Here is a 24,643-nt window from a genome sequence, read left to right as displayed (position 1 = left end):
GAATTACTTGTCACTTTTGGAAGAATTTTAATGATTAAAAGCTGCTTTCTCTTTGTAAATTCCTGAGGGAAATGAAGTAATGGAAGTTACTCCACTGTTCTGTTGTGAGGATGGGGGAACCAACCAAAGAAACTGGTTCTTTGTATCTATTAAAAATAATGTAATGGTACCAAGATATTTTAATTTTAAGTCCAGTTCAATTAATAGCGTAATGTTTTAAAAAACCTAACAAAACCAACATATTCCAGGGACAAAATTAGGAGAGTGGATAACACTGAATTTTTATAGAAATCACTAATTGGCTTTTGAATGATGGTTTCTGTTAAATACCTGGTAATTTGTTTGGAATCTCAAAAACTGTATCAAGGATGCTAGTCTGCAGTCTTAAAAACACAGTGATTTATGAATAGCTGTTTGTTTGAAGTTTTTATCAAGGAAGATTTAGTGGAAAGAAAGAATCTGAGCATATGGTATTCCATGCGACAGCACATTATGCCCAGTATATAAACTGGAGCGAATTACACAGAAGGCCAAGATTGCTGCTTGGGTTGGGCTGGGTATCTATCAACATGTGGTGAGCAATTGTATTGTGCATCACTTGGATGTTCTGAGTTTTCATTTCTCGTTTTGTTGTTCCCTATTATTATTATCAGTATTGTTATTGTTGGTATTCTTTCTAGTATCACTATATTTTAGTTTTAGTTATTAAACTGTTCTTATCTCAACCCATGGGGGTTTACATTCTTCCAGTTCTCCTCCCCATCCTACCCTGGGCAGAGGGAAAATAAGGGTAAGAAAACAACTATGAGGGACTTAGTTGCTGGCTGGGCTTAAACAGTGACAAAAGTCAGTCTTTATTAACACTGGCTAATCTCAGTTAACAATCTAACAGGCTAACTTGCACTCAGAAAAAACTTAACATTTACTCTGTTCTAATGAAATACCATTTTTTTAAGAATAATTATTTTATTTAGTATTTTGTGCAACATGTTAATAAACAGATTTAATAATCCAGTCATCCTGAATAAAACTTTCATATTCTTAATGTTGTTGATAAATGATATAGAGTATCAAAGATATTGTAATGCATCAGTTTAATGTATTCTTATAATAGGAGTTCTTATTCACTAGCATTAATTTTGTAGAATGTCTTGTTCCTTCAATAGCCATCATTTAAACATGAAAGGTTCCCGTAGTACATTGCCTTAGGATATGATTTTCTAGTTTTAAAATAAATTATATCCAGTCTAACTTGATGGATTATTGGGCAAATGGAGGAAAATTCTTATGGAATACTGTCAAATTAAAATGGCAGCAGATAAAATCTGTGTTGTTACAAAATCAATTTAAAATGTAATGCGAATGTTCATGATTTAAAAATGAAATTTGAAATTGAGAGCTTTGAATATTAAAACTGATTATTATTTTATCCAGTTAAATGTTTTTCAGTAGTCTTCCTTGTCTTTTTTCAACCCCCTTTCATGGCTTCCCAGTAATGCATTAATGAAAAATTTCAAAACTCATTACTACAAGGTTAAACAGTGTTAGATATTATGCCTTGATTACTGTGGCATTTGTGACATTAGATGCTAGTATTTTTTTCACATCCCTCAGTATGTAGATTAAGGATTCTAGTTTTTGATGTGTCTTCATACAAGCTTCTTAATAAGATGGGTGCCTGGTACCTCACAACGCATTGCAGCCAGAAAACTGAGATTGAATTCAAACTGTCTGTACCCCTTTGTAACAGTTTCCGGGAATTTTGCTACCACTTCAAAACAGATTTTCAAGTATCTATGAAGTTGAACTGAGGCTCAGAGAATTCAGAGCTTTCCTATGTTACTGTTTTAGTTTGGATCAGAAATGTGGTTTTGAAACAATCCTTCTAATTGTCTCTACTTACTGTACTTTGATGATGAGAACCACACAGTCTGATCATGAACTGCATTCCTCTTGAATGAAACTAAACTAGAAAATGTGCTCCCAGAGCACACATAATGCATTCCAGCCACAAACAGGCATTCAAACCATTGGACCTCATTAGATATAATCTAAAGATTCAAGAAAAAAAGCAGAACAACTTCTCCCCTCAAAAAAACAAACAAACACACAAAAAACCCTCCCAAATCCAAACAAAAAACCCCAACCTGAAATGTCATCCAACTATCAGATTTGCAACAGGATCTCTTTTCCTTTATTGGTAATACAAGTTGCAAAACAGAGGAAGAATGCTCTAGGAGGATTCTGCTTTCTTAGATTGCCTGCATAAACAAGATTAAAACATCACAAATGATAGCTCACAAATATTTGCACACTCTCAAGATTGCAGACAAGATAGGTCAGTGGAGAAACATATACACATAATTCAAATAAAAGACATAGAGAGTGGGTTTTTTGGAGGTCAGGAAGTGGGAGGATCAGGGGTGGTGGTGCATCAAGCACTTCCGTATCAGCTTGGTCTAGGCTACCCTAAGCCAAAACACCTCCACCTATACAAATTCATAGGCAGTTTCTGTAACTGAGTTCGTTATTTGTCAAACCCAAGAAAGTAAAATACAACAGTTAAGGCAATCTGCAAAGTAAATGGATAGCATAAACCACCATATTTTCTTTCAATTTCTTATGCTTTGATAATATCTAAACTGTATCATAACAGTTAAAATAACTGTGAATATCTGTGTAGTAAAATGAGGAATGTACTAGTTTCCTCAGTCTTATCTTGTGGGCAATCATGAAAAGATATAAAAGTCATGGCCAGTTAGAGTGAAGGGCCATCTGGATATATTTTCGGTAGGTAGCTTCTTAGTGGCTAACTCAACTTTTGAACTTCATTGTGAAAACTGTGATCTTGAAGGCAAATATATGCCTCCATGATGCAACAGGAAAAAGTAGCCTTTAATTCTTATGCAAAAAAGCCAGAAATGTAGAAAATGGAAATTTTCAATTAGATAAGTTGTGATTGGGATACCAAAAAATAAGACTAAATAGTATTGGCAGCATACAGATAAATGACCAAGAACATGTTTCTTTTCTTGCACTACAGGATGGTGTGGGATAAAATAAGCATGCAGAGAAAAAATGTAATTAAATCTCTGACAAACTAGTAAGAAGTTTAAGAGTATCCTTTCTTAAAAGTTAACTAGCCATTTGTTTACTTCATAACTGGCATATCTGAATATTGCTCTAATGACCTGCTCATTATCTGCTTTTCAAAAGAACTGTATTTCTCCCTTACAGATAAAAAAACTATAAACTTCTTTTTCATCAATATGCATTTTTTAATGAAAAATATAGTAAACAAGGTGTTATGTCTAATTAAAAGTCACTATGTTTCTGACATCGCTATTCCAAGGAATTAAACATGGATGCAATTAACAATATTAAATGAGCATGAGAAGTCAAACTACTAAAAAAAAATAAAATTATTTTTTGAAATTAATAAAATATTTAAGAAATGAAGTTAGTACTTTAGGGTCATTATATAGAGCCATAGATGTCCTATAACTGTATTCTCTTTTAAAGGGAAATAACATTAAGTGGTGAGAGCAGAAACCAACCTTTTAAATTTAATAGTATAGACACAAACAATTCACTAGGATGATATATTGAGGTCTCTTTATAGGTCTTGAGTCTGTATAGATATACAGAGAGGAAACAGTAACTTAACAACCTATCCATGTATTTCTGTCAGTTACTGTAGTTCTTTCTGTGCACATTTACCATTGATCTATATGCCATTTCTATACTTATTTTTAAAGTGCAACTTTAAAAGTAACACATATGACAAGGTTTCCACTTTTTTATATATATATATTATTTTGACGAATATCCTGCAGCACCATAGATCATATCTTCACCTTCACTTCAGAAATTAAAATTTGCCTGTTTACATGTCTCAAATTAATTTGATTCAAGATGGATTAGGAAGTGAAAAGAAGATGAATCCAAAGGAATCACTTCTCCGTAATCTCTCAAGGCTTTCAGCAGCTTTCCAGTTTGTCCAGTCTTAAACAACCTCCTCATTTTTTTTTTTTTTTTGACAGTATTCCTCTTGAGAGATCCTAACCTGATCACCATAATATTTGACAATCTCAAAATTGTATATACAGAAACTTTCTCTGAGATGGTTATTGGCTTTTCTTGCTAAACATTTAAATAAAGTTACTATGTTTTTGTCTTCTCAGTGTGGATTTGTATTTCTCTGTCTTCTGACAGATAACTCGATTAGGTTGGGCTAACTCTTTAGATGCTAATTAACCACCTATCTTGATGATAATATGGTTGTCAGTTCCTTACTTGCCTCTATTCATGGATCCATCATGATATATTCTTATATTTTTTTACGTATGTATTTTTTTATTTATTTTACAGTTTGCACTCTAGGCAAAACACAGATTAATATGTATAAAACCTATCTAGGATTACCAAAAAATCCTGTAACATAACATTACTCTGATCATAAAACAGCAGTAAACCCTAAAGGCCTATACCTTACATAGTTGGGTATGTTTGTACAGAAAAAGTAAAATATTCATTTTAGAAATGAGAGAGATACTATGTGTGTAAAGATTATCTGCAGCACCAATGGAAAACTTTGAATTATAATAGGTGTAAATATAGTACAAGTCACTGGATGGGTCATTGGGGGTATAAAAGAAAAAAAAAAAAAGCAATTATGTCTGTCTATGTACAGACATAAGAAAAAGTTTAATTGAATATTTCACATGAACCTACAAATAAGCATCATTGCAACTGTGAATAAATAAATCAAAAAATAGTTGAGAGTCTTTTAAATACCAATGACTAATAAATAAATTCTTTAGCATATTACTTGGAATTTCCTTACTCTAACTTTTGAGCCACTGGGAAAAAGAAAAAAAAGTAAATAATTTTGTAAACAGCTACACCTGAGGATGAACAAAGAAGAAATGATGGGTTGAAATTATTGTGTTGATACATACCACAAGAATTTCACCAAAATTATGTTAAACACCTACAGAAGTACCTCTTAGTGTGATAGCAAAACAGAAGAGACATGCATTTTTGAAAACAGTTAATAATAACTGCCCTAAACTCATAAAAGGAAAAAAAAAAATCATTATCATTTTGTATTTCGCTGCTGCACTGACTTAATTAACTCTGGCAAATGCTTATTCTTTCTGCACGTCATTTGCTTTTTCAGTTTGAGTCAAAAGACTGAGATATTGCTAGCTTTTTAAGTTCAAGTCTGTTACCCATGTTTTCCGTTTATTTTTGCTTTTCCAATAATTATGAATATCTGTTAAAGTAGTGAAAGAAGGTATTTAGAATCTAATATCACATAGAAAGTTGTTTTGTTGTTGTTGTTTTTTATTAATACATTTCTATTGTTGTTATTTCTGCTTTATTGTTCTCATTATCTAGAAAATAAGGAACTCATTCTAATTATTTTTATATTTCCCTGATACTTTCCTAAATGCATAAGCAACAAAAAAATAAATATGCTGTTTTCCCACTACTACAACATAATAAATCCACTTACAGTAATCTCAAAAGCCAGTGACATCTCAAAAAGTCATCTCAAAAAAGTCATCTCATACAGTCATCTCAAAAAGCCAGCATTTGTGACAGTAATTGTTAGTCATTGACCACTAATTTAATCTTAGTATTTCAGTGTGGAGTGGTAGACCACAGACAACTGAGGAGTAATTTCTGGATCCAAATTATTTTTAGAGCTATTATTAAGCTGTCCAGCATTTCAAGCAATATTTATGTAATCAACTAAGAAGCAATTTCCAGTGTTTATTCCCGTATCCTGTTTTAATGACAGACTTTGAAGGTTGCTTATGCAGCCTAGAAGAACTGTTAGGAGAGGACAATATTTTTCTGGACACAGTATGGGCATTTCCACACTAACAGTTCCACAGGGACTCAAAAGAGTTCAGAAGATCAGTACAGTGGACTTTGCATGTGACAAAGAATTTCAATTATCTTTTAGGAAAGCCTGGGTTTTAAAGAACTGATTTCTATTTTCTTCTGGAAGCTTTCAATTTCTTTTGCCATCTCCAGAATTTTATTTTTTTTTCCCACAAATGTTATCTGAGAATGTCTAGTGATAGTAGTAATAACTACTTGCAGTTGAACATTACAAAAAAAAAAAAACAAACCAAAACAATATTTATTCAACAAAGATTAAATTTATTTGTAGTTAGAAAGGAAATAGTACAAGTTAGGTGATATGTGATTATACACTTCAAATGCATTTGAAAACAAAAGAAAAGTCAGGGAGAAAAAGGATTTCAGTCTCTAGCAATATTTATAGGTAATATCGAGTAATGCCTGATACATATTCCCATAAGTTTTGAAAGAGTCTTTCAATTCTAAAACCCCCAACCAGACAAAATTAACAAGCAAACAAACAAACCTGACAACAAAATGAAAAACAGAGGAAACCCCCTAAAATAATTCTACATATCAGCACAGTTTATTTTGGCAAGGAATAGGACTGAGTTTTCCTGGTGATAAATGAATCATCTTATTTGTTCAACTATAGAATCAGTGACCAGCTGACTTTGTGTCATGGCTTAAGCCCAGTCGGCAACCCAGAAACCACGCAGCCGTTCACTCACTCCTCCCTTCCTCCCCCACTTCCAGAGGGATGGGGAGGAGAATAGAAAGAATGTAACCCCCATGGGTTGAGATAAGAAGAGTCCAGTAACTAAGGTGTAACAGAAAACAACTACTGCTACCTCCAGTAATAATAATGATAAGGGAAATAACAAGGGGAGAGGATACAACCGCTCACCACCCGCCGACCGATATCCAGACTGACCTAAGCAGTAATCTAGCCCTTCCGGGTAACTGCTCCCAGTTCTGCAACCGGGGCATGATGCACTGTGGTATGGAATACCTCTTTGGCTAGTTTGGATGCGGTGTCTTGTCTGTGCTTCCTCCTGGCAGAGCATGAGACTCAGAAAGTCCTTGGTCAGACTAAACATTACTGAGCAGCAACTAAAACCATTGGTGTTATCAGTGTTGTTCCCAGGATGAAAGTCAAAAATACAGCACTGCACCAGCTACTAAGAAGGAGAAAAGTGAATGCTACTGCTGAACCCAGGACACTTTGCTTATGCTTTGTATACAAGAGGTCATTGGAAGTATTAGCCTAGCTGCACAAAACAGCTTAAGCATAGAAAGGTAAGATTTTTAAAGACATGCATGGGACAAAGGTGAAAATAAAAGTTGAAAAGTTAGTGTCTCAACTGTCATTTCTGCAATATGAGAAGAAACTCTTTTCTAGGCTGCTTAAAAAGTGATAAAGGATAAAACTGGATATGCACACAGAAAATTCATCATGACTATGTCCTCCCATGCCTTTTTTTTTGTGGTATGCAGTAGTTGTGACTTAAACATACAAATGACTTAAAAAATTATTGTAATTTTTGTTTTCAATATATCCACTGGAATGCAACCTAATGGAGTTTTAATGCCTTTTCCTGTTGAAGTCAGTAGACTATTAGTGTACTTTAGATTTAGAAAAGGCACTCAAAGTACCCTGTCCGGTGCTTCTAAGCATCTCTTATTGTAAATTTCAGTCTTTTTTTAAGAAATAGGTTATTTTCTCCATTGCAAGTTGATATCGGTGTTGTATTTTTATCTGTAGTTGTTATTTCAGTCCTGACACAAAGTTTACCTTGGTCTTCCTCTTAATCTTGATTTTAGACATTTCAAGAAGCCCTGGACAATTTGAAATTGCTTTCAACTCTAAGTATTGCATATTATAAAGTACTAGGTGGGTTCCTCAATTGATTTCAGATAAACTTAAAGTGCTTAAAACAGCCAGTTAAACGTTCAGTTAACACGAATATTCCTGTGCTACTCACAGTACAAATATGTTTTAACTATTCTTGCAATAATGATTTCTCAGTCTTTATGAAAGAAAATAACTTCACAGGATATCAAGTTTTGTCATTATTTTTATGAAGTTGTCTATCATGTTTTATAACATGTTTTTAGGACAATGAAACTGACCAATAAGAATATTTTAAATGAATGTGTAGTAATATATAACAGATAGCAATGTCTATGCTGTAATGATTATAACTTTTATTTATATTGTTTCTCAAAAAAGTACATCTCAGCATATGTGTTGTATTAATTATTAATTGCAGTGCAGCCAGCAGATATTTTCATATCTGTCAGGCTTTAATCTAAGACAGCAGGGTAGATTGTGATGGTATTTATGGACTATAGTATTATAAGCCTTTTCCTGTATATTTGGTTTTGTTATTGCAGGTTTTGTATCAGACTATAAATTTGCTTCATATCTTTTTTCATGGGAACATGTTACAATTTAATAGAAAAGTCTCATACAAAGTGAAATGGACAAGCATAGTATATTGTGGCATTGGGTCATAACTGTTGAATCAGTCAATTTCGGGCAAAATCCTCAGATGTCTTCTATTCCAAACCCAAATTTAATTTCCTAAGCCCAGCTGTTTTAATTCTAGAACTGTTCATAAAGTGCTTGCAAAATTTTGATTTGTAACTGTTATCACACAGAATCACACACACAGAATATTAGGAATTGGAAGGGACCTCAAAAGATCATCTAGTCCAATCCCCCCACTGGAGCAGGAACACCTAGATGAGGTTACACAGGAAGGCGTCCAGGCGAGTTTTGAATGTCTCCAGAGAAGGAGACTCCACAACCTCCCTGGGCAGCCTGTTCCAGTGTTTTGTCACCCTCATTGAGAAGAAGTTTCTTCTCAAATTTAAGTGGAAAGTCTTAACTATAATGATCAGTGCCATGCGTATACGTTTGACCTTCTGAATAGTAAAACAAATAATTATGAAAATTCCACTTTATAATACATTTCAGATAGTCCACATACAGTGTATTAGACTTTTCAAATGTACTTTCTCATATAGTGTATTTATACTCTTTTATAGTACTTGAATGTAGGCATTTCATTTGAACTCTTTGACAGAAACAGAATAGAAGAGGGAGCAGAAATAGCTGGAGGATAGTCAATAAGGAAAGAAGGCATGCAATTTCATAAAATGTCATGTAAAGATAGAAATGGCTAGACAGGAAGAGATAATACAGACAAAAAAATATCCATTACTAAGAAATACTCCCACTTTCCTCTATTCCTTGTTTTTCGCTCATCCATTTTTTTTGCCACCCCTCACTCAACTTCCACGTCGATAGCTGCATTCTCTGCTGCTGCATCCTTCATACTTTTCCCTTACCTTATCCTCTGTCTCTCCTTACTTCTCTCCTATTTTTCCCTAAACTCATCAACTACTTCATTATTTTAGCTGGCATTTCAACAGCTACTCTTTTCACTCTCAAGATTACCTTAGAATCAACTACCACTCTACTCCTCACCTTTGCTATCAAACCTTCTGTATTCCGTTTGCTTTCTGAAATTCTAGCTGTTGGATGCTGGAAATTAACATCAAATAGCTTTAAACTCCATCTTTTAGTTTGAGCTTATTTCTGTGTTTTCTAAGTTATGTTATGCTTATTTGATAAAATATAGAATAGTTAGCATATATAGAAATCTGAACACCAGAAATTAGACATTTACCTCATATAAAGTATGGGATTCTGATAGACACCAAGTTGACCATAAGACAATAATAGACACTTGAAACAAAAAGGCTAAGGTTTTCCTAGGCTACATTAAGAAAAGTGTTGTCAAGTAGGTCAAGGGAAGAGATCCTTCCTCTCTGTCCAGCACTGGTGAGGCACCTAACTCTGGGTTCCCCTGTTCAAGGGAGACATGGAGATATTGGACACAGTACAGCAAGAGGCCTTGAAGATGATTAAGGGACTTTAGCATCTCTCCAGTGAGGAAGCTCAAAGAGAGCTGACACTGTTAGGCTTGGAAGACTCAGTGGGTTCCTACCAATCTATGTAAATACCGGAAGAGAAGGTGCCTGGCAAAATCTTGGAGCAGATTCTCCTGGAAGGCACGCTAAGGCACATGAAAAACAACAAGGTGCTTGGTGACAGCCAGCATGGCTTCACTAAGGGGAAATCCTGCTTGACCAATTTGGTGGCCTTCTATGATGGGGCTACGAAACTGATGGACAGGGACAGAGCAGTTGACATCATCTACCTGGATTTGTGCAAAGCGCTCGACACTGTCCCACACGACATCCTTGTCTCTAAATTGGAGAGACATCAATTTAATGAGTGGACCACTCGGTGGATAAAGAACTGGCTGGATGGCTGCACGCAAAGAGTTGTGGTCAATGGCTCGATATCCGGCTGGAGACCAGTAACAAGTGGTGTCCCTCAGGGATCGGTGATGGGACCAGTCCTGTTCAACATCTTTGTTGGTGACATGGACAGTGGGATTGAGTGCGCCCTCAGCAAGTTTGCCAATGACACCAAGCTGTGCGGTTCGGTTGATACGCTGGAAGGAAGGGATGCCATCCAGAGGGACCTTGACACGCTTGTGAGGTGGGCTGATGCCAACCTCATGAAGTTTAAACATGCCAAGTGCAAGGTCCTCCACCTGGGTCGGAGCAATCCCAGGCACAGCTATAGGTTGGGCAGAGAAGAAATCCAGAGCAGCCCTGTGGAGAAGGACTTGGGGGTGTTGGTCGATGAAAAAATAAACATGAGCCAGTAGTTTGCTCTTGTAGCCCAGAAAGCCAACCGTATCCTGGGCTGCATCAAAAGGAGTGTGACCAGCAGGTTGAAGGAGGTGATCCTGTCCCTCTACTCTGCTCTCGTGAGACCTCACTTGGAGTAATGTGTGCAGTTCTGGTGTCCTCAACATAAAAAGGACATGGAAGTGTTGGAAGAAGTCCAGAGGAGGGCCACGAGGATGATCAGAGGACTGGAACACCTCCTGTATGAAGATAGGCTGAGAAAGTTGCAGCTGTTCAGCCTGGAGAACAGAAGGCTGTGTGGAGACCTCATAGCAGCCTTCCAGTATCTGAAGGGGGGCTATAGGGATGCTGGGGATGGACTCTTCATCAGGGACTGTAGTGACAGGACAAGGGGTAACGGGTTCAAACTTCAACAGGGGAAGTTTAGATTGGATCTAAGGAAGAAATTCTTTACTGAGAGGGCGGTGAGGCACTGGAATGGGTTGCCCAGGGAGGTTGTGAGTGCTCTGTTCTTGGCGGTGTTCAAGGCCAGGTTGGATGAGGCCTTGGGTGACATGGTATAGTGTGGGGTGTCCCTGCCCATGGCAGGGGGGTTGGAACTAGATGATCTTAAGGTCCTTTCCCACCCTAACTATTCTATGATTCCAGGATTCTATGAAATTGTAGCCAGGCTCTTTTCAGTGAACCCCAGTGACCAGACAAGAAGCAGTAGACACAAACTGAAACCCAGGAGGTTCCGTCTGAACGTCAGAAAACAGTACTTCATTGTGAGGGTGCCTGTGCCCTGCCAAGGTTGCCCAGAGATGTTATGAGGTCTTGTTCCTTGGAGATATTAAAAAGCTGTCTGAACGCATTTCTGGGCAACCTGCTCTAGCTGGCCCTGTTTTAACAAGGAGGTTTAGACCAGGTGAAAGGGAACCTCCAGGTGTCACTTTCACCCTCAACTATTCTGTGAATCTATAACAGAGAGTGAAAAAGACCAAACACCACACCATTTTTGATTGCCGATCATATGCAGTCAGAGTAGTTCATTATTCCAAATACATATTTTCCCGTTAATTCCTATATATGTGCATAATATCTACACGTGATTATATTAGAATTTCAGTCACCATTTCAAGAGAAGGGAAGAGACCAGGTGCATGACGATGAAGGCTGGTGATGCAAAGAAGAGAATATTATGTAGCATGAAGCATAGCTCTATGATTGCTTAGCAGCATAGCTTGCTATAGGTTTAGCACTGAGAGCTGTCCTGGGTTCAGCAGTAGCAGTCACTTTTTCTCCTTCTTAGCAGCTGGTGCAGTGCTGTGTTTTTGACTTTCAGCCTGGGAAAAATGCTGATAACACCAATATTTTAGTGGTTGCTAAGTAATGTTGACTCTAACCAAGGACTTTCTCAGTCTCATGCTCTGCCAGGGAAGAGGGAAGCCAAGAGGAAGCAGAGACAGGACACCTGACCCAAACTAGCTAGAGGGGTATTCCACAGAGGTGCTACCACAGTCACTGATTGGCTCAGCTTTGTCCAGTGGCTGGTCCATCTCGGAGCCAGATGATAGTGGCTCTATTTGACTTGGAGGCAGCTGCTGGTGTCCCCACCTGCAGCTGCTATCTATCAAAACCTTGCCTAGTAAACCTACATCTTACACAGGACAGCACCTAGCATAATGTTTCAATCTATAATGCAAACCCATAGGTTATGTTAGAAGATTTCAACAAAAGGACTAAGATTTCAACTAAAGGAGTATTTATAGACTTATGTCCTGGGTTCAGCAGCAGCAGTCAGTTTTTCTCCTTCTTAGTAGCTGGTGCAGTGCTGTGGTTTTGACTTTCGGCCTGGGAATAATAATGATAAAGCCGATGTTTTCAGTTGCTGGTCAGAATGTTTACTCTGACCAAGGACTTTGTGAGTCTCATGCTCTGCCAGGGAGGAGGGGAAGCCAGGAGGAAGCAGGGACAGGACACCTGACCCAAACTAGCCAAAGAGGTATTCCATGCTATAGCACGTCATGCCTGGGGATGTAACTGGGAGTTTCCCTGAAGGCCACGTTCTCTGCTCTGTTGGGCTCATTTCCAGCGAGTGGTATCGTATTCTCTTCCCTTGTTATTTCTCTTATCATTATTATTATTGGTGGTAGCAGTAGTGATTTGTGTTATACCTTAGTTACTGGACTGTTTTTATCTCAACCCGTGGGAGTTACATTCTTTCGATTCTCCTCCCTGTCCCTTCGGGGGGTGGGGTGGGGGGGCAGGGGGGAGGAGTAGAAACTGCATGGCTGACTTGCCAGCTGGCTTAAAACTACGACAACTTAGTACGGCTCTCACTGATTATTCTCAGTGCAAGAAGGCGTCATAAAACATGTTTGTTATCTTTGTGATATTACGTCATTATCTTTCCCAGAAATCTCTGCAAAATGGATGGTGAGGTGTGAATGGATGCAAGATTTGTATTGGATATATAAATTATATACATATATTCACATGCAGAGTTTCTGGTACCTGTTGTGGTGGTTACTTTGAAGTTTTTACTACACATGGAGATGAGCTATGCTGGTTAATGCAGTACTAAGAACATTCTCAACTGTAGCTTAAATAGTTTTGTAAGGATAAATAGTAACTGAAAGTTGTCCAAATTTAGAGCAGTAGCTGGTAATTTTCTCACATATGATTGAAGGTATGTGAATCATAAAAGGAAAAGATATTTACAAACATATCTTTTAATTTCATAATGAAGTTTGCTCTCTATGAAGTCTATTACTTGCCATATGTGAAAAATAATAGCAGAAAATTTTTTACTTTGTCCAGTTTCTTTCTGAAACAAGATCCTTGAGTTTAGTACCCTCTTTATGCAAAACTGATAGATTTTTCTTTTTCTGTCTGTGTGTAGAGCATGGTGAAAAGCTATAATGAGAGAAAGGAAAAGAAAAAGAAAATCCTTTTTTACTTTGATCCTGTGGCAACAGCTTCTGTAGTTGAATTATTCTAACTGGATTTTCAGAGTAAGTTTTCAAACGTTTGCTTATATGCATAGGATATAGAACAACTTAGCTATGGTTATGACTACAGCCTCTAGGATATGATAATAAACCCAAAAATAATAATTGATTGGTGATGAATCAATCTGAGTTCTAGAACATTAATATCTTGTGCATATTTAAAGAAGGATTTCCATAATCTGAGGTATTATTTTGTTGGGGGCTTTTTTCCTGGATTTTGTAAGTATATTTTCTTTCTATTTTTCCCCTTTCACCACTTTTTCAAAAAATATGTATTTTATTTCAAAGAGCAAAAAATGTCACTTATAAGTAATTCACATACTTTGGAATAATAAACTAGTGACGCATTTAACTCAGGAATTTTTAAAAATTGTCTTTTTAAAATACATTTATTTTGTGCTTAACTTATCAGGCATTTAAGTACTCTGATATTTGGAAAAGATTGACCCTTTATATATTTATTTTCTTAACAATAAGTCTTTGACCCGACGTGAATTCCCTAAACTTACTTTATAATTTGAAAGAGTAAATTAAGTGATGTAATGAAAAGGTAGCACACTGTCTGCAGCTTACAGCCCTTCAAATATTAATAACCTGGTCTTTTATCAGTCCTTATTAAGTAGTGAAAAATATTGACAGGAAAATATGGCAATACTTTAGGGGAATGGTAAGTTCATATTTTTGTATTTGTTATGAATGGCTTGTTTATAATATATCTTTCTTCATCCTTCAAGCATGGAGAGTAGGTAGACAAGTAATTTTTGGACTCCAGGGCAGATAATAAAGGTGTGAATATGAAGCAGCAACTGAATGTCTTTTGAAACTAGCTTTACCCTTCAACTTAGTGTTCTTCATGCTTCAATGGCATTTAACAGGAACAGACTGTCAAAGTATTGTATGTGATGTTGTAACTCAGACTTTTGATGTGCTGAGTTTTTGCAATGGTGAATGCATTGTTCTCAAAAAAAATAACATTAAATGCATGAGATGTTTTCTTTCTTGTTCATAAGAGTAGGAATTTCTGTAATAGCCAACCAGTTTTATTAAATAATAGAAATACAAGATGAGAGAGAAAGATACTTTTACAAAGTAGAAAGCCAGACCATTATTTGATGTGGTACCATTAGTATATTTCCACTGATATTATTTAGGCAATTCTTAATTTCTGCCACTAAACATCTGAAGCACCTAAGTTGCTCCTACAAGCACTTTCTTGATCATTTATGTACAAATTATTTACATGGCTTTAAAACTCAGTTTAATTGTGGAACAGTGGAAATAGATTAGTTGTTTGGATTTACAGTTCAGTTTTGGGCTTTTTTGCTATTTGGTGACATTCTTACATAAACCTTTTCTTCCCTGGACAGTTTATATGACTAAAATTTAAATTGTACTTATACACGGATATTATTAACTTAGAAAACTGATTAACTAGGTGACTTCTAAGAGCATATAGCAGCTTATGTTTGTTTTAAATGGGATAATATTTATTGTTAGTCTTATAATTATTCTGTAAATGTAAACCTCAGTAGCATAGAGTATCATGAAACATACTTATTATGCCACATGGAGTCAAATAGTAATGATATTGCCTTCTTTAAAAAAACCCAACCAAAACCAAAAAACCTTTACTCTAAAATTATCTCTGGCACCTAAACATAATTATTCTAGTAACAACAGTACAGAAAGGAAGAGGAATTGTCTGTGTTGCTTATTTTTCACTGTGGGAAGAACTCAGCACCAACACTGTATTACTTTTTAATGTTGACAACCGACACAGAAAAACCACGAAGCACAGCTAGTTCAATTCATAACCCATACCCATAGTAGACAGTTACTCTTTCATAAGGTATTTACTCGTCTTTTCCATGCTGGTCTTAGTTTTTAATGACTAAGACCTTACTGATTTGATCCATATTATGCAATATGTATTTTTTGCAGATCTGAAAATTTACCCCAAAATTAATCTGCAATCCAAAATTTATGGTTAAAACAATTTCAGGGATTAACATTGTCTTTAAATAAATTAATGCAAGTGCTGTCTTTAAATAAATTGATGCATAATTTAAAGACAGAAAAAAGCTGTACGATGTGTATTTCACAGCACTGAGATTCTGAATTCTTTCACGGGGATAATTATTGCTATAGCAGATTTCTTTCTCATACTCTACTTATTATCTTATGTTGTCTTCTAAAATGTGTAGCTGATACTGTTTTCATGTTAGTTGAATAGTAATGGCTCAGAAAAATTAAATTGTTAGGTTTTGGAGGTTTTTTGTGATGAAATGAAGGAACTTCCACCATGTTAAAATTTTGATAATAAATATTTAATTCTATACTCAATAGTATGAGAGGAGATGCAGGAAGTACTTTTAGATATTGATGAATGACCTCCATGGTGACAGATTCTTTATTACTTTCTTTCCTTGCAAAAGGAAGGCAAAAGTTCTTCATTCATTTTTCATAAAAGGATATCTTTTATGGAGTAGTTGGCGAAATTATAATCTGATCTAAGCATGCAACGTGGCCTAAGTACCAGATGAGCACATTGACAAATATTCCTGTATGGAGAGAGAGGAAGGGAGGAAGGAAGGGAAGAAGTAAGGAAGTGAAATTTAGATTTGCCATGACTTTGCAGCTGGTGTAATATATATAGTTATAATATAGTTTACATAGGATAATGATGTTCTTTTATTAATATCTCAGACAATCATGAAACAGGTAAGGAGAGTTTCATAGGGAAAATTACATTTTCTAACATCAGATGATAAAATCAGAGGAAAAATCAAGAGCTAAAAATAATTTAACTGCTCAACAAGTTTAAGAAATATTTGTACACTCAAATGCACCTCTATTAACAACCATTAATAACAGATTCAACTTAATGCAAGTCTTGCTTACTTTACATAAATATTCAATTTGCCATCTGGGAACTTAATCAAGCTTTTACGTATCTGAAATAAAAAACATTTTTAACCAGCAGTTATTGCTAGTGAAAGTAAGAGATAAAAATTGTAAGAGATATTAAGAGATAAACATTGTGCACAATTTAACATAAAATAGTGCACAATTTTACAACAATTTTATGACTTTCCAACCTAAGAAATGCCAGGAAAATACATGAATATTTTATTAGGAATTCAAAAATACACAGGATTTATTACTGCTGATTATAGCTTGTGAAGGATTTGGCTTTCTGTTTCTAGAGCTGGTTTAACTTTTGAGCTCAGAAACACCTAAGACAGTTTTATTAGGGCTTTCAAAATTTCAATTTTAGGTTTTATCCCAAAGGAGTCAAGTAAAAGAATGAGTGACGGAAAAAAGTTATGGACGGAAAAAATATATTACAATTTTTTTTATTTTTTAAAGGTAAATACAAAACAAAAATGCAGTACTGTCAGAATAAATTTACAGAATATTTGTGGTGGTTTTTTGTGAGAGAGAAAGCAAGGGGGAGGGGAAAGGAGAAGAGGGAGGATTGAAATGGAAAAGAAAATTGACATTTCCTAGCTATTTTGGCCATACGTCCTTAGAGCTTCAGGAGAAAGATCTAACAAGATGTTAAGGTGATGAACATAGATATGTTCTTAGAAAAGAATTCTAGGACAGTAGATATATTTTTGTCTGATGTTGTGTAATTTTAAGCTATTTCTTTTTTAATGACGAAACCTCACAGAACTCAATCATGAATTCTGAAAATTATAGGTTTTGGTTTTTTGCTTCTTGACTACAAGAAAAATTTCACCTTTGTATTTCGCACAGCTCTAGCTTCAGCCTCTTCATGCCAATGCCCATGACTTTTGGCTTTTAATCTGCAGTACAAATATAATTATTGTGAAGTGGGGAAAGAAGCATTAGTAAAAAATTATCACTCCTTATCACCACGCTAAAGCTCAGCCTGAGAAATTTAAAATAGCCTACATGCATCATAATCAAATATTGTTTTATATGCCCTTAGCAAATTTTAACCTCTGTTTAATTTCCTGCAGAGAATAAAATTCTGCCTAAGGTTTCCATCTCATCCAGCTGAAGTAGGCTTCTTTTTTTTTTTGCACTTGAGACACATATGGGAATCATAGAACAGTTAAGGACACCTCACATTAGACCATGTTGCCCAAAGCTCTGTCTAGCCTGGCCCTGAACACAGTGGTAAGACAAGGGGTAATGGGCTCAAATTGGAACACAAGAGGTTCCAATTAAACTTGAGAAGAAACTTCTTCTCAGTGAGGGTGACGGAACACTGGAACAGCCTGCCCAGGGAGGTTGTGGAGTCTCCTTCTCTGGAGACATTCAAAACTCGCCTGGACGCCTTCCTGTGTAACCTTATCTAGGTGTTCCTGCTCCGGCAGGGGGATTGGACTAGATGATCTTTTGAGGTCCCTTCCAATTCCTAATGTTCTGTGATTCTGTGTGATTTACCACTTCTTTGGGCAATCTGTTCCAGTGCCTCACCACCTTCAAGAACTTCTTCCTTTTGTCTAAACTGCACTTCCCCTGTTTTAGTTTGAACCTATTATTCCTTGTCCTATTGTAACAAGGTGTCTGGATTGCTATACAGTTTTGTCTACCTCATACATTTTGCAGAAATAGAAAGTATTTGCACTAATCTAATTCCATTTATTTGTCAAATGCATGAATGACTATGATGATTAACGACATTTAACCTAAGTAGTTAGAGAGATGGACAATTAGTAAATTCATGTTTCAAGCCACGTTGAGGGGAGTTTCCAGATTTTCATGCTTTTTCTGCATTCACCATCTCTCCTGCAAAGCTAGACTGCTGCATGTTGAAAGCAGTGACTTCTATTTTTTCCTGTGTTATAATGCTTAATTTTGTATGTTTTAGTTTGATTAGATTTTCAAAGCCTATTTCAAGCCAATCCTTCCTGATGGTTCTGTGGTATACTTGACATAGTTTAATGGATGGCCATTAAACCAGAAGTTAACAATGAAATCTAACAATTTAAGTGACTAATAGAACCAAATCCATAAAAGTAATCTGATATCTGAGAGATACGGGCAGAGTTTATACTTCTGTTCTCAAAATTGTAACCTTAAAAAACACTATTCAGCTATGTGCTTATATTTTGTTTCATCTTATGTTCAGAGCTCCCTTGACAAATCATAGAATCATTGAATGGTTTGGTTTGAAGGGACCTTTAAGGTCATCTAGTCCAATCCCCCTGCAATGAGCAAGAACATCTTCAACTGGATCAGATTGCTCAGAGCCCCGTGCAACCTGACCTTAAATGTTTCAAGGAACTGGGCACCTACCACCTCTCTGGGCAACCTGTTCCAGTGCCTCACCCACCCTCATCATAAAAAATTTCTTCCTTATATGTAGTCTGATTTTATCTTATTTTAGTTTAAAACCATAACCCCTTGTCCTATTACTACAGGCCCTACAAAAATATCTGTCCTCATCTTTCTTATAATCACCTTTTAAGTATTTCAAGGCCACAATAAGATCTTCCTGGAGCTTTCTCTCCAAACTGAAGTACTCCAGTTCTCTCAGCTTTTCCTTACAGGAGAGGTACTCCACCCCTCTGATAATTTTTGTGGCACTTCTTTCGAGCTGCTCCAAGAGGTCCGTATACTCTTCTAACAGATGTAGTTATGCTATTCTGTGCAACCTGACTATCACTCAAGTTTGAAGAGTGATAATTTGGCTCAGGTTAAGCTGATCAGAGCACACAGTCCTGAGGCAAGTGCTTATTCACAGGTCTTCTGAAAACACATCTGACTTCACCAGCTATTTAAGGCTTCTTCCAAAATAAAATCACAACATTTACTTTCTTCTTACAAAGTAACCAAGAGAACCCCCTCTTCTATATAATGCCAGCAATAGTATTTTCCTTTTATTGAGTTTCAGTTCCTTCCTGTTTCTAAGGGAATTCAAATCCACAGCTTCCAACTTCCCGGAGATTATTCCAAACTCAATGTTACAGACAGTTCTGAAATTGAGAGATATTCTCTCTCCCTGTTAAAATTGTGCTGTGGAGAGTAAAAATAAATTGAGAATTTTTGGAAAAGAAGAGAACACATCGGCAATGCCCAGTTAAGGTGATGTTTAAGACACCATATCTAGGTCATAGTTCCAGATCTTTTTATTAAAAAATGTTTAATACAAATACAGGAACATTATTTGAAAACTGTAATTGGAGAACTCCCTCTAGGTTCAGCATCTCAACCAGAAAACTGCATTCTTTTTCTGGCTTCATCTTGTTCTCTCTTCCCTTCCTTGGTTAGCAACTCTTGATTCTATGCAATCACATTGCTTCAATATCTGAAGGGAGCCTAGAAGCGTGCTGGAGAAGAGCTCTTCATCAGCTACTGTAGTGATAGGACAAGGGGTAATGGTTTTAAACTTACACAGGGAAAGTTCAGATTAGATATAAGGAAGAAGTTTTTTACTGTGAGGGTTGTGAGGCACTAGAACAGGTTCCCCAAAGAAATGGTAAATGCCTCATTCCTGGCAGTGTTCAAGGCCAGGCTGGACAGAGCCTTGGGCAACATAGTCTAGTGTGAGGCAACCCTACCCATGGCAAGGGGTTGGAAATTGATGATCTTTAGATCTTTTCCAAACCTAACCATTCTATGATTCTATGATTCAATAGTGGAGGAAAAAAAAATCTGATTTACTAGTTGAGAATAGTGCTATAATTAAGTCAGAGAAATATCTAGAGGGGTAAGAAAAGTGCATTTGAAACATCATGGCTGAGGATTATGTTAAGCTTGTGTTTCTGCTGTCTTGCATGTGTATTCTAATGACTGGAAACTCATCTGATGGAAGCTGAAATATCACCTTTACACAGAAATTTTAAAAGAGAAAAGCTAACACTCTACCTCTGTAAGAAGTATTATACTGTAGGTATTGCTGGAATGATTTCATGCTACTTCCATGGTTGCTGGGAAGCTTTAGGACTGATACTCTCTCTCTTTAAAAAAAAAAAAAAAAAAAAAAAAAAGTGGAAAATCTGTCTTTAAGCATTCTTCTAGATTGCTCAAAACTACTAGAGAGCTGTGAGTGACATCTGGTACAAATTGCTATGTCCTGCTTTGAAGCACTTATTCTACTTGCACTGTTACCCAAAGCTGACAGCCCTTTATCTGGCAGACTTTCGGTGACACCCTGAACTTGTCTACATGGACATGAGAGGATAGAACTGAGTTTAAAGATTCAGTTTGGCCTTGACAGCTGCACAATCACATATATGTCATGCTTTTTCTTGATAATATAGGAAGGCTTTTCTATTGCAATATGCTGATGAATCTTTATTCTTCATAGTAGTTTTGTATGTGATACGGACATTGTACATTCAGAAACCCTGTGTTTTCCACCACTATATATTTCTTAAATCATACAAGTACTTTCCCCTTTCTCCCTTGTCCTCTTAAATGACATTGCCAGAATTGCAGAAGCAGGCAGAGCATTTTAAAACTGTCAAATTCTTGGTCCACAATGTTTTTCTTAGATAACGAAGCTATAATAAAAGTCTTAATTTTTTCACTATCAAAAGTGAAATGAAGGAGTTCATAAAATCTACTCAAAATGTAACTTAATTTATAAAAATCTTGAAAGAAGATGTTGCACTAAGATCTTACTTATTAGCTTATTGTTACAAAGAAAGATTCCTACAATTTAACACAACTCTATATACCCTACTTACAAGCTCTGCATAAAAATGTGTTGCCATAAGGAAACATAATACGCTGTAATATGCCAAAGAGACTGTAAAGTTAGAATTGAAATTCCAAAACTTTAAGTAAAGAAAAATAATAGTAAATACAAAAGAACACAGACAGGGTGCAAAAGCTCTGAACTCAAGCCATGCTAAAATCTGATTGTGTTTACTTACCTTGTCTTGCAGTCTCAGTCTCACTTCAGTATCATGCAAGCCATTTCACACAGCCTAAATGAAATACTTTAAGGAGCTGTCAATACATTTGAACTCTCAGTTTATGTCCTTTCTATGCAAATATGCACATTATACATGATTATGTGCAATGTATCCCAAATAACAGTATCTTTGGCTATTACAAGCAAAAGGACCCATGCTTTGTATTAAACAGACATTGTGGGGACTCAGAACTGCTTTGGATTGCCTCAGCCTGAACTGGTTCTAATTTGATTAAACAGTTGACTGGTGGCAAACTGCTACTTCAGCTGTTTGAGTTGAAACATTGTGAATCATAGAATCATAGAATAGGTAGGGTTGGGAAGGACCTTAAGATCATCTAGTTCCAACCCCCCTGCCATGGGCAGGGACACCCCACACTAAACCATGCCACCCAAGGCCTCAAATGTCTCCTACGATAAATAAATGACCCACAGTGTAATCAGTAAGCAACAAACAAAATGTCTTTATATTGTTCTGGCTCAGGAGGCTATTGTGTAATTTCCGAACTGTAGCTGGGAACCAATGCAAAGGAGAAAGGCTATGATCTGAGAAGATATAAACACAATCACAATGGAACCTAGTCCTGGAGAGATAGAAAGAGGTAGAATGCAGATCCTCTGCATTAATCTGGGTGCTGAGTAAAAGAATTACCTTAGGTGGACTGCAGATAAGTGTGAGGTGTTCTGTTTAAAGTTTTAATTAATCTGATAATTGTAATTTCCATGCATATGTGATATGTTCTCTTTTGGCCACAATAATATTTTGTGTATGTATGCGCATGTTTATAGATATATGTAATATTTATCCATCTCATCTTTCTTTAGGCATTTGCTAAAATCTGTTGTTTTATCTTTAAATATGATATTAGGAACTCGAGCTATTCCTTACTGTTCTGCCTCTACCACACCCCTCATCCATCATAATTTTTAATGTATTTCATCCATTTTCACAAATCCTTCCATTGCAGGTGTTCATAAATCTCTTTGCTCCCAGGATATAATCTTACCCCCTAAACTTATTAATTCATAGTCCCCACGTCCTAAACTTATGAGCTAACAGATTTTCCTTCCCTCACACAAATCCATTTGCTTCAGCAATCCATATGTTTTTTTCTCCTGTGCTGAGGTAGAAATTCACTGTTTCAGACAGATAATCTGCTAAATGTCTCTCAGGGAGATACAAAGAAGAAAAGCAGACCAGTTTACTTCCCCAGTTGTAGACAGCAAGAATGAGTGATAATACTGAAACAGATCTTGTTTTACTTGGGATTTAAGTTGGTTGATTAGCTGGTTTTAGAGCACAGTAGAAAAATCTCCAAAAGTATTTCAAAACTGTCCAGCCCTACCAATAGCAACAGAACACACTTTCTCTTGCTTTTGCAAAATCTGCCTGCTGCTTTTTAGAAAAGATATATATATATATATATATATGTCAGGGAAAGAGTGGGAAGTGATCTTTATCTGTACTCTTTGGAAATGAACTGATGATTGAAAAGGAGGCTGAAACAACATCTTAGAGAAGTATCAAGATTTCTGAAGTGAGATTTTTTTAATGACAATTTTCATTTTAAAGGTGGGAGTTTTACAATGCTTTTCAAGAAATCAGAGAAAAATAAACATGCAAGTTGCTCAACTGGTGGAAAAAAAAAAAAGAACATGATTTGTCTTGAGATGGTGCAAAGAGTTATGAGTTTGGATTTACTTTGTACTATATGCTCATGATTATGCCAGTAAAAATTGATTTGGGACATAAGAGATCAGCAGCTATACCTTACAATGTAAAGAATGTTTGTGATATCATTTGACACTTGAAAGGATATTCAAATAAAGGGGGAAGCATATGAAAATACAAAGATGAAACTGAATAATAAGTCTTCTCCCCCCATCAAGACAGAGAGATGGAGCTGCTCATCAGAACATCCTTTAATCACATTTACTTTAAACTGTCTCTAAGAGACAGACTATTTTTGCCAGCCTTTTTAATACAAAAAAGCAACAATACTATAGGAGGCAGAATGGAAGAGACAGTGATTTTTATTGGATCATGTCATCCTTGTGTGCTGTGAAGCAAGTTATTTCAGTTTCTTCCTTTTTTAAAATGTAGGCCTATTAGATGCTAAAAATGGTAAGATTACCCTTTAAAAAAATCATTCGTTATATCGTATCAAGCTTTGGAAGAGATTCTAGGAAGAAACTGTACATTTCAATTTAAATGAGGTCCTGTATTGTGATACTTGTAAGAAAGCCCACAGACAAATCTTGTTTTAATGAACCCTTAAACTATATAAGGAGGGAAAGCAGACAGATATATCTTTGAAACAAACTGTAAAGTGGCGCTCCTAACCAATCAGAAGAAGCAACGAAAAGACAGATTCATTGTCTAAAATGAGCTCTGCAAGAAGTGAAAGGAATAGGCATAGGAAAAGGTTCATGGAAAGGCATAGGAAAGGCATAGGAAAAATGTTCATCTTTCTAACCACTTTACTGCTTTATCTTCCAAAAGTTCAGATGTTTATCGTATATAAATGGTACTGATGAGGATGATAAATAATAGTAAAGATCATGGCATTGTACTTTATATACATTATTGTTTATTTGTTTTACACAGAAAGCCAATATCTAAAGGGGGCCTACAAGAAATCTAGAGTGGGACTTTTTAAAACGGCATGTAGGGATAGAAGGTAGGGGCAATAGGTTTAAACTGAAAGAGAGTAGATTTAGATTAGATATTAGGAAGAAATTAGGATGAAATGAGGGTGGTGAGACATTGGAATGTGTTGCCCAGAGAAGTGTGGATGCCCTACCCCGGAAGCGTTCAGGACAGATTGGGTGTAGCTTTGAGCAACCTGGCTTAGTGGAAGGTGTCCCTGTTCATGGCAGGGGGGTTGGAACTAGATGATCTTTAAGGTCCTTTCCAAACCAAACCATTCTATGATTCTACGACTCTCTGAAAATGTGTTCAGTATAAAAATCATACCTATTTTCACATTAATACTCCAAACCGCATTGAAAATCAGGAATAGATCACAAACTTTAAAAAAAGAGATGCAAAATTAATACTTTTAATGTTTTCAAAATCAGTTTTACTAAGATTTCCATTTGAAACCATCGTTGTGCAAAGCTAAAGCAAATGTTTGGG

The sequence above is a fragment of the Psittacula echo genome, assembly GCF_963264785.1.
Source record: "Psittacula echo genome assembly, chromosome: 1".
NCBI lineage: Eukaryota > Metazoa > Chordata > Aves > Psittaciformes > Psittacidae > Psittacula > Psittacula echo.
Note: the sequence above shows the minus strand (reverse complement) of the source record.